The sequence below is a fragment of the Phyllostomus discolor genome, chromosome 4, assembly GCF_004126475.2.
Source record: "Phyllostomus discolor isolate MPI-MPIP mPhyDis1 chromosome 4, mPhyDis1.pri.v3, whole genome shotgun sequence".
In the NCBI taxonomy this organism is placed as follows: domain Eukaryota; kingdom Metazoa; phylum Chordata; class Mammalia; order Chiroptera; family Phyllostomidae; genus Phyllostomus; species Phyllostomus discolor.
This window is the reverse complement of record NC_040906.2, coordinates 143,588,067-143,597,924: the sequence shown is the minus strand read 5'-3', so window position 1 is coordinate 143,597,924 and position 9,858 is coordinate 143,588,067. Positions and strand designations below refer to the sequence as shown.

At 40.4% G+C, this 9,858-nt stretch overlaps 1 long non-coding RNA gene across 1 annotated transcript in view; it reads left to right on the top strand.

The window, feature by feature from the left end:
- Positions 1-837: 837 nt before the first annotated feature.
- LOC118500255 overlaps positions 838-9,858 on the top strand; it is a 30,189-nt gene continuing 21,168 nt past the window's right edge. The window contains exons 1-2 of the long non-coding RNA XR_004902809.1: positions 838-848; positions 5,247-5,256. This is a non-coding gene — a long non-coding RNA (uncharacterized LOC118500255). The remainder of the gene's footprint in view (positions 849-5,246; positions 5,257-9,858) is intronic.

Below are 9,858 nucleotides of genomic sequence, written 5' to 3'. Positions count from 1 at the left end.
CAAGAGATAGTTGTTGAATGAGAGAAAAATCTTTTAAGGAAGCCCCATACATTTATGAAAGAGAGAGAGAGGAAAGAAGGAAAGAAAGAAAGAAAGAAAGAAAGAAAGAAAGAAAGAAAGAAAGAAAGAAAGAAAGAAAGAAAAGAAAAGAAAAGAAAAGAAAAGAAAAGAAAAGAAAAGAAAAAAAGAAAAAGAAAGGAAGAGAGAAAACAGCTCAGAGCAGTGTTGCTCTGGTTGAATGGAAGAAGCTAAGGGTGGGAATGGATGGTAGTGATGGTAGATGGGCCCTTACTTAGCTCTTTCTTCTAGCTGTTCCTGAGGGTCCTTGAAGAATAGCATGAAAACCAGAGGCAGTGTGGGAAGGGGAGGAGCCAGCAATTTGGAGTTGTGTCTTGGTCAACAATTTTTTAAAAATTATTTATCGAATTTAGAGAGAGGAAGGGAGAGAGAAACATCAGTTTGTTGTTCTACTTATTTATGCATTTGTTGGTTGTTTCTTGTATATGCCCCAACTGAGGATTGAACTTGCAACCTTGGCATATTGGGACAATGCTCTAACTAACTGAGCAACCCAGTCAGGGCCTTGGTCAACAATTTTTAAAACAGTTTTAAAACATCAGGAAAGTAAATCAGTAAAAATAGTAGCACATAACTGCATTATATATTCATGGCTCCATACCTTGCTTTCAAAATATCTTCCTCTCATTGATATAGTAAAGTAAGCAAGCAGACAAAAATTCCTTTTGCTGCAAGTAAAACATTTTTGTTGAGTAGTTTGAAGGTTGCTTGAGGTCACCATCAGGCAACACCAACCCTCCACCAATCAGCAGATAGTCTCCAAAACGTTGGTAGTCAGTAACATTGGAAAAACAAATTATAAGCATGGTATTGTCTTCTAGGATTAAATTGTTTATTTTATCATTGAAATTGTAAACAATTCACCCCCAAGAAGTTTTCTGATTTAGAAAATTGCATATAATAAATTATTTATATGTAAGAATAATATATGTAATTTTAATAAAAGATATATATAATGTTAATTTCTCCTATTATCCAAAAATAAGTAACATTTTTAAAAATATTGATTTGTAGTTCTACTTTTCCCAAGGTCTTTATATGTCTTGCCTTACCTTAAATAAATGTATAATATTATCAAAGGAATATGTCTCGTTTGACAATAATCACTAGATTCCTCTAAGTTGTAATGACACATGAATCCTGGACAGATGGCTAGGCTCCCTCAGAGGCCCCAAAGCTCTATTCGATTCCTGCCTTAATGAGAGAACTAATTACTTCAGATTGCAGACTTCCTGGTTGCTCTTAAGAAACTGGTATTTAGGATGGGAAATGAAAGATGTCAAGCTATTTTGTGTTTTTTAATTTACATAAAAACTCCATTTTAAAATTATGTTTAAATATTTCCAAATGACATTTTTACTTAACTATAGTGATTGTGAGAATGGGAGGATAGGTATTAGAAAACAGATTCATGCCTCGTGAACATAGGCATAGTAGAAATATTGATTCGTTGACTGCTGAAGTAGGGAAAAAAGGGAACCAAGAAAGGGAAAGAAAGCCCTTGGTATTAGTTAACACTTTTCAGCACAAGATATGGAAAACCCATGCCAAACTGGATTAATCCTTAAAAAGGTATTTATTGGCTCTCAAAACTGAAACACCTTGGAGTAGAACTGTTGTCAAACATACCTGGAATTGGGGGGAACAAGGGATGCCACTGGGTGCACTTTCTTCTCATCTCAGTCAGATTTCCCTGCATTGTGGTGGCTTGATTTGAAGCTCCACCTATCAGAGCTTGGGCAGCTTCCAGGCTCACACTGTTTTTGCTACCATCTGTGAGAGTGGGAAATAGCATGTGCCTGTCCCTCACCTCTCCTAGCAAAAGTGTCAGTGGATCTTATTGGCTCTCTCTCCTTGAACCAGTCACTGCAGCCTGAAAAATAGCACAGATCAGAGAGGATGCCTAAGAGCTAGAAGAACCCAGCCATATTCAGGTCCAGATTACAGGACAGGGACTCAGCCCTGGGGAAGACGAATAGGATGCAGCTGCTGCACCTGGGAGCAAGGCTACGTGATCCTTTTTTCCTCGTGGATAAAAATGCCTAGTTTATAGTGTTGAAAGTGTTGAATAGGGTAATATCAATAAAGCACCTCACAGAACAGTAGACTTTCACAAATGATCAAATTCTTATTCCATTTCCTTTCTGGCCATTGTCTTTATATAAGCAGCAATGGCCATTGTCACCACAAGGTGCCAGTCGTGTGCTGAAAGGTAATGGACTGCTTTTATGGCCACTGGAAAATTAAAAATTGGCAGGAATGATGATTGGCAGCTGGGAGAAAGCATGGGGACTGCAAGTCCTGCTGCACTGAAACCAGCCTGTGTGACCTTGACCAAGGTCTGGATTGATCTCTGGCCTGAATTTTCTCATGAAAAACTTGAAGGCCAACTCTCCATTTGATTAAAAAAAATTTTTTTATTCTGTAAAATGTAAATCTTGTACTTAATGGTGATAACTTTGACTATAATCTCAGAAATAAAAAAAATGTTCAACAGTCTTGGTTGTCAATACACACTGTTTCAAAACGACTGAAGCATAATCCATTCATTTATTGCTAAGTCGTTGCTACCCTGGGAGGCCTGAAAGAGTCCATGTAATTTTGTAAGGTGACTAATGGGTCCACAGAGAGGTTCTCAAGTTATATACAGCTCAGAAAATCATCCTCCAAGGCACACAATTCAAAAACCTCACTATTAAAAAAAGTCACACTGAGCAGGCTTCAAAAAAGGTATTTTTAGTCATGATTATGTTTTAATGCTAGATTCTTAAAATGACTTAGAAAAGCAGCAGCAGTTCAGAAAATTTCAGCTCTGAAATGTGTTGGAAATATCTGGGACAGTAGGAGAACGAATCAGAAAAGCGTGAGATTTAATTGGGCTCAGGAACAAAAATGCTGACTGTCCACTTTTGCATGAATCAAACCTTATAACAAAGTTGAAATAAGATGATGTGATAACAATTAACATTGATCTGGTATAATATACCGAGGGCGGTTATGGTATTTCTTAATACAGAATTCTCTATGACAAGGAAGTAAGGTGCTGGTTCCATCCTTGCAAAAAGAGACCCGATTGAAATTTTAAGGATGTCCCCGCATTTCTACATTCCATGGAGAGGTGTGGAACAGTGTCATCTAAACACTTGCTCTTTCTTTCTCAGCATACTTTTATTTCCAGGATAAACCCTCCTGAATTCTTAAGGAAGGTGTGGAGGAGGCTTTGTTGGTCAGGTATGGATCAGAAGAGTTCTTAGGTTTCTTTCATCCTTCATAAATCCAGACTGTGCCTTACACAGTGACTTATAAAAGGGGGAAAATATTTAACAAAGGTATTTATTTTGGTATTTTGCTGCTGTAGAAGGATCTGAAAGAACGAGAGCCGTTTTGTTTTTAGCTTTCTATTTTCCCTCCCCCATTTAGAGGTAGCCAGGACTTGAAAATCTTTTGATTCTGAGTGATTGTGGTGAGGTCAGTGCAGAAAGCCCAAGTCACTTTAGGGCCTCTGGAGGGCTTGAGACACACAGCACACTGGGCCCCAGGCCCAGAGTTTCTGACTGATTCAACAAGTCTGGTGTGGCATCCAGAACCGGCATTTCCAATCTTAAGTCTCCTTGTAATACTGATGCCGCAGGCCAGGATCAAAAACTAAGGACTAGTTAGTGATTGTGTTAAGGTAAGCTCTCTTCCTGGCAGCCTGGAAACTGCCCTTCTCCTTCAGAAGCCTGAAACCTGAGTGCATTGAGAGGGTTGTGCCAGGGAGTGTGTATGTGTGGGGAAGAGATGGGTGAATGTGTCTGTCGAGGAAACATAGAAACTCTTAGAAGTGAGGGAAAGGACAGTGCCAGAACCCAGGATAATCGTGGAGGTCTGTAGCTCCTGAACTTCTTGAGGATGAGTGGTGGCTCCTTAGCGGTGGAGGATAGTGGTGGTGTCCTCCAGGGCTAGCCTGAGCTCAGGTGAAAATGGTACTTGAAGGGAAGCTACTTGGCCCAGAACCAGGTGAGCCAACTTCTTGGGTGAATCTTGGACAGAGAGTATTTGAGCATCCATGAAACACTGGGGGGATTGCTTATTTCCTGGGCACCAAATGAGCCTTCCAGATCATTATGTAAACCCTGGGAGGAGGAGGAAGGGACCGATAAGAGCATTTCTTTCCAATTCAATTGTGTAAAGGATGGCAGTCAGAGTTAATTTAATTTGAAGAATATAATTAGATATGTCTTGCCTACCCAACTTTGAGTAAGCCCCACACCCACTACACCGATTTCTGATGTAGAACACATAATTATATGTGTTAGTGTCTGAGGCCTCACTCAAGTTTGGCCCTGCCACAGCTCTGAGTTCATGCAGAAGGGAGGGGCAGGGCCTCTCTGCACTGCTGTGCAACTCTTGCCCTGCCCAGCATGTGGGGGGCTGAAATCCAGTTGGGCGGTGAGGAGAGGGTGACCTTTTCTCATTTCCTAATGCACATATACAGTTCCTGCATAATATTACACCATAAGGAAACACGACTCTTCAGGCATTTTCCTGTTGACTTTCATGTGGTTTCTGCTTCTCATTGCCATCATAAACATCCTTGTACATTTCTCTTACGTATGTAAATATTTGTAAGTCCAATACTTAGGAATGGAATTGCTGAACTACCTAAAATTTTCACTTGACTTTTCTCACAGAAATTCTGTCAATTAGAGATGCATGTGTTATTAGAAGCAGTTTGGTTTCTTTTTAACATGCAAAGACTTCTGATAGTGTTCTGGCCATCACCTGAGCATGTAAATTAGCCCACACAGGTTGCTTTCCTCCATTTTCTAGTTCAGTTATATTGTTCTGAGCAAATGGAAGAACAATTAGATGGGAATGAGTGGAGAATTACTAAAATAGGTACATTTGGAACAGGGATTAGGATGCAATGCCTTGCAACTTAAATTACGTAAAGGGCACTGATTCCCTGAAGGTTGAGTACAGGGAGGTTAGAAGGCGTTAAATTGTCAAGCATTACTTGCATCTCAAAATTACAGCTCAGTCCAAGCCCATTTCCTTCTAAGAAAGGTGAAAAAACACGCATTTTCTTCTCTGCAGGACCTAGGGCTCAGGTAATATGTGTTAAGCCTTCTTCTGGGTTAAATAGACTTGGGGGTAATCACATAGAAATTTAAATATCATTGAAGTATTGTTTCTGTAGAAAATGAATTTCTCTTTCCAAACAACCCATTTAAGTATATGCTTTTTAGTACCCATGGTGATCAGAAACAGCCTGTGGTTGTAAAACTCAACCTTGAAGGACTCTGCTATCTGACTTTAGTAAGCACGGTTAAAATGGCTGAACGGAGAAGAAATCACACTCTAAAATCTCTAAGATGTGCTTCAATTATTTACTGCAATTCCTGTGTCGGCGTGGTTTGTAGGCATCTTAAAAGCTGAGCTGCAACACCATAATGTGCCCTGTCTCCCCGACGCTGTAAAACAGGGTGAGCAAACTCCAGCTCTGTGGGAAAACGGCTGAAGAGACAGTCAGCCATCTCTGCCACCCTGGACTGCGAGGAGGGGCTTGCGCCACCAGCTGCGGGGAACTGTTAAATCCCTGACCTGGTTTTTGAAAATATTCAAGGAGAAAGCAGGGACACACATACTTGCTGTAGCCCAGCTAAATAAGACCATGTTCCTTTTATCATTTCACGTTAGCCACATTTGTTTGAGCAGCAGGTGAAGCGCCTTTCAAAAAACTCATCTCCGAGGGAAGTCATCTGTTTTACATTAATTGTCCATTAGTCTCCAAGCCTCCACCCATTAAAATCCTCAGCCACTCATTACACATTTGTGCCTAAGTCCCGCTGTCAGCTTTCAACGCAGAGCAGTTTTTCCACATCTGACTTAATTGCACTAAGTGCCTGCTCCTTTGAGACAGGGTTGAGTGTACCAATTAATGCAAACTTTCTTTCCTTGCTAGGTTGAACAGATAAACCATGGTGAGGACAGTTAAGATGCTATTTATTCTAATTTATTAGAGGTCTTTCTGCCTTAGGCTCACACAGTGGGTGTCTTGCATCTATCCTGCTCTGTGTGTGTGTGGTGACTTCTAAACATGTCTTGAATAGACTTTGTTTTTGAAAATTCCCATAAATTTACAATCTCCATTATTGTGATGAGGGGTTTAAATTTCATTTTCTCCTGATTAGTTTAAACATGCAATTTTTAAATGCATGTGGCACTCTGAAGAGCAGCTTGGATAAAATTGACTTTGTTGGTGGAAAAATTAAGCTTTCATCCTTTCAAATTACAGCTCAGGGGACTGCAGCACAATAATTTAATTACTGTAGCTGCCTTATTATACCTGATTCACCTACTTTTAGCCCCATGGCTGCTGTTCTGAAAAAACATTTAAATGAAGGAAGAGCAGAAAATCATGAATATAATCAATCTTAGAGTAGTTTTTAGAAATTTTTGATGGGGAGAGGCAAATTAAGCACATGACACTGAGAAAAACATGAACAGATTATCTGTGACTCTACATAAAAGTAATAGAAAAACAACAGTTTTGATTTATTCTTTTAAAAAACTGTACCTTATTCCCACTTATTGCATTTTATATACTTATTAACTTTAAAAATAGCCAATAAATTAATATCAATTATTGTAAAGATATGAATTCAGGTTCTAAATAATGTTATCATTAATAGATTTTACTATAGGTCTTAAAATCTTTATCAGGGATTAGTTTCATCTTATAACTGAGTTTTGTTCATAAATGTCCCTTTTCATATTTATATCCTGTGTGTTGATTTGCTTGATTATATTTCATCAATACAAGAAAAAGTGGGAGATGGAGGAGAATACAAATGCATCTGATACTGATTTAAATTACAGGATATAATGAAAATCAAGATGGAATTTTTTGTTTTCTACTTCCTGAAGATTGTTGGGAGAATATTCCCTTTTGCCATAAGCAAATTATGTAGAAAGAAATTGAGTAGCCACCCTGGGAAACATGTGCATAAAGCCAGCCTCTGGGACTCTCTGCCTTCCTTCCAAGGGGTCCCCAACCTGCCACTGCTCTCCCCTACAGCTCTTCTTCCCCCTGACCCAGGGCGGGCCAATCTTGTGTCCAGTCGCAAACAGCCTTGATTAGTAACAAGGTATTGACAAAGACAGCTGCTAAGATTTGGGGTTTTGATGCTTTCAGAGGACTTCATCTTTTTCACCATCATCTTTAACCAACATTTTTGAGCATGCTGTGTACAGAGGATGGGGAGACTGGAGTTATCTGTCCCCAAAGAGTAAACTTTCTGTTCTTGACGAGTTAGTGCCCCTGATTAATTCTGTAAGTTTTGTTTCCACATAATGGGCATAAATGGTGGCCTCATCCACCACTACCCTCAAGTTACAGGCTAGTCTATTTCTAGAAAATTCCTCTAATAGTTCAGTTCATCGTAGGATGCTCCTTTTAAAATCCTATCAGCTTTTCTCTCAGCAGTTTTTCAGGAAGAGAGTTTAGGAAAATACCAAAATACAGACTAACAGATTCAAAGACATATATTAGAAGTTTAAAAACCTCATACACATTCCTATGCCCTTCAAGATAGTGCTTCTTAATTCTACTGGCTTTTACAGCATGGTGTTAGCTGAAGATAATCTAAATCCACCAACCTAACTGGTAGAATTGTAGGATGCTGCTGCAGCTTTGTTTTGATTCTGAGCCATCATCTCTTACATCATCTTCTTTGTTACTGATTCATTTGCCCAGGGAAGTGATGCTTCTAAATTTCTTTGTTTCTGAATTTTCACCCCAGTGTTCTGATTGAAAGTCTAGAACATTGTTCATACATATGGGACCTTGCTGAAAAGGAGATTTTTTCCAAGGTCTGCATTCGGGGATTCAGTCATGCCCTTGTACTAACTCCTCAGTGTCTCTGTGTTAAACCTCTTATTATAGTTGAATCAGTTCCTCACCTACAGCAGACACACCCTAGGGTGACCTCTAATGAGCCCTGCCCTGAATTCCCTCACCACAGGTATGGGTAGAACCTGTGGTGGGCTTCTACCGAACAGAATATTCCAAAGGTGTGGGATATCACTCCTGTGATTATATTATTTTATATGGCAAAGGTGAAGGGATTTGGCAGGTATAATGAAGGTCACTAAGCAGTTCACTTTAAGTTAAACAAAGGAACTTGATTTTGGTGTCCTGGCCTAATCAGGCAAGCCCTTTAAAAGAGGCTCCAGGCCTTCCGTCAAGTTAGAGACTTGAAATAGCAGAAATTGCCTTCTCTCCGTTGCTTGCTTTGAAGAAGCCAGCTGCTGTGAATTCTACAGCCACAAAGAAGCTTTGCAGAGGGGCTAACAATCTGAAGGGGCCTAGAAGTGTCTCTTCCCCCACGTGAGTGTCCAGGCGAAAATGCAGCCCAGCCAACAACTTCATTTCAGCCTTGTGAGGCCCTGAGCAGGGAACCCGTCCCACCACGCCCACATTCCTGACCCACAGAAAGTGTGAGATAATAAGGGGGTGTTGTTTTGGGCTGCTGTGTGTGAGGTAATTTGTTATGCAGCAACAGAAAACTAATACACCACCCTTGCAATAAAGGCATTGTGTGGTTTTTATTGCCAAGTATCCCTTACATCATTATTTGCAGACAAATATTTACACATGAACTACATACAAGGTCTCCTTGCACTTTGTTGCTAGAAAACGTGCCCAAGTCACACCCCAGGCTCTAGAGATGATTTATATACCTCACTCTTATGCTTCTTACAGGCTTTGCTGCCAGTGACCTAAGAGCAGGTTTGGTGCCCAGCGCTAGGAATGAAAGTTCCTTTTAAGTAGCTGGACACATCTGGCCCCTCTGCTACCTTTACACCGGTCCTTGTCTAACATTTTGGTCTCAAGATCCCTTTTCATCCAAATTACTGAGGATGCCAAAGAAACTTTATATGGGTGATGTTTATCACCTAATGTACTTGAAAGGAACACTGAACGATGTTTGAACATGAGAACACATGTGTTCCATTAGCCATCAGGACAATGACACCACCTCTCCTCACGAAGCCTTTGAAAAGCCCCACTGTTTGCTTATAAAGAAAAATGAAAGTAAAAAGCTAAATAACATCACAGTATTGTTATAAATTGACCTTATAGACTTTAAAGAGGAGTCTTGTGGACACCCAGAGATCCCCTGACCGCACTTTGGGAATCACTGCTCTGTTTTGCACTGCATTCCTTTTTTTTCAGCTTTATTGAGGTATGATTGACATACCACATTGCGTTAAATGATGGTAAGCAAAATGCAGTAAGTTTATGAAATATGAGGTAAACACTTTAAAAGATGAAAAGAACACCCTGGCTATGTGATTGCACTGGTTACTTCTTACTTGCCCCATGGATACATCACTGGCCCACTTTTGCTCAGTTCTGTGCCTTGGAAGCTGACCTCTACAGACTGCGTCACAAGACTCCAGCCCTCTGGCTTCCAGCTGGGTTTGCCCAGATGAGGGCACCAGTGGGAAATGTGAGGAGAGGAGAAGATGAGGCTGAGGTCATACACTGATCCCTTCCTCCCTGCACAGGACAGTTCTGCCAGGCAGCCCCTCCTCTAAGGCTCCAGCCCGTAGCTGGGCTCCAACAACAGAGTTCCTTCTCTTTCCCCTTCAGGGTGGGTGTGGCCATGACTTCTTGCTGATGTTTGTCCCTAGTGTCTCACCATACCTTGTAGTCTTCCCTAATTCTGCTCACATTCAATTCATTATTTTTTTAATTTGCTTTCAACTACTTTGGTCATTCTGTTTCAC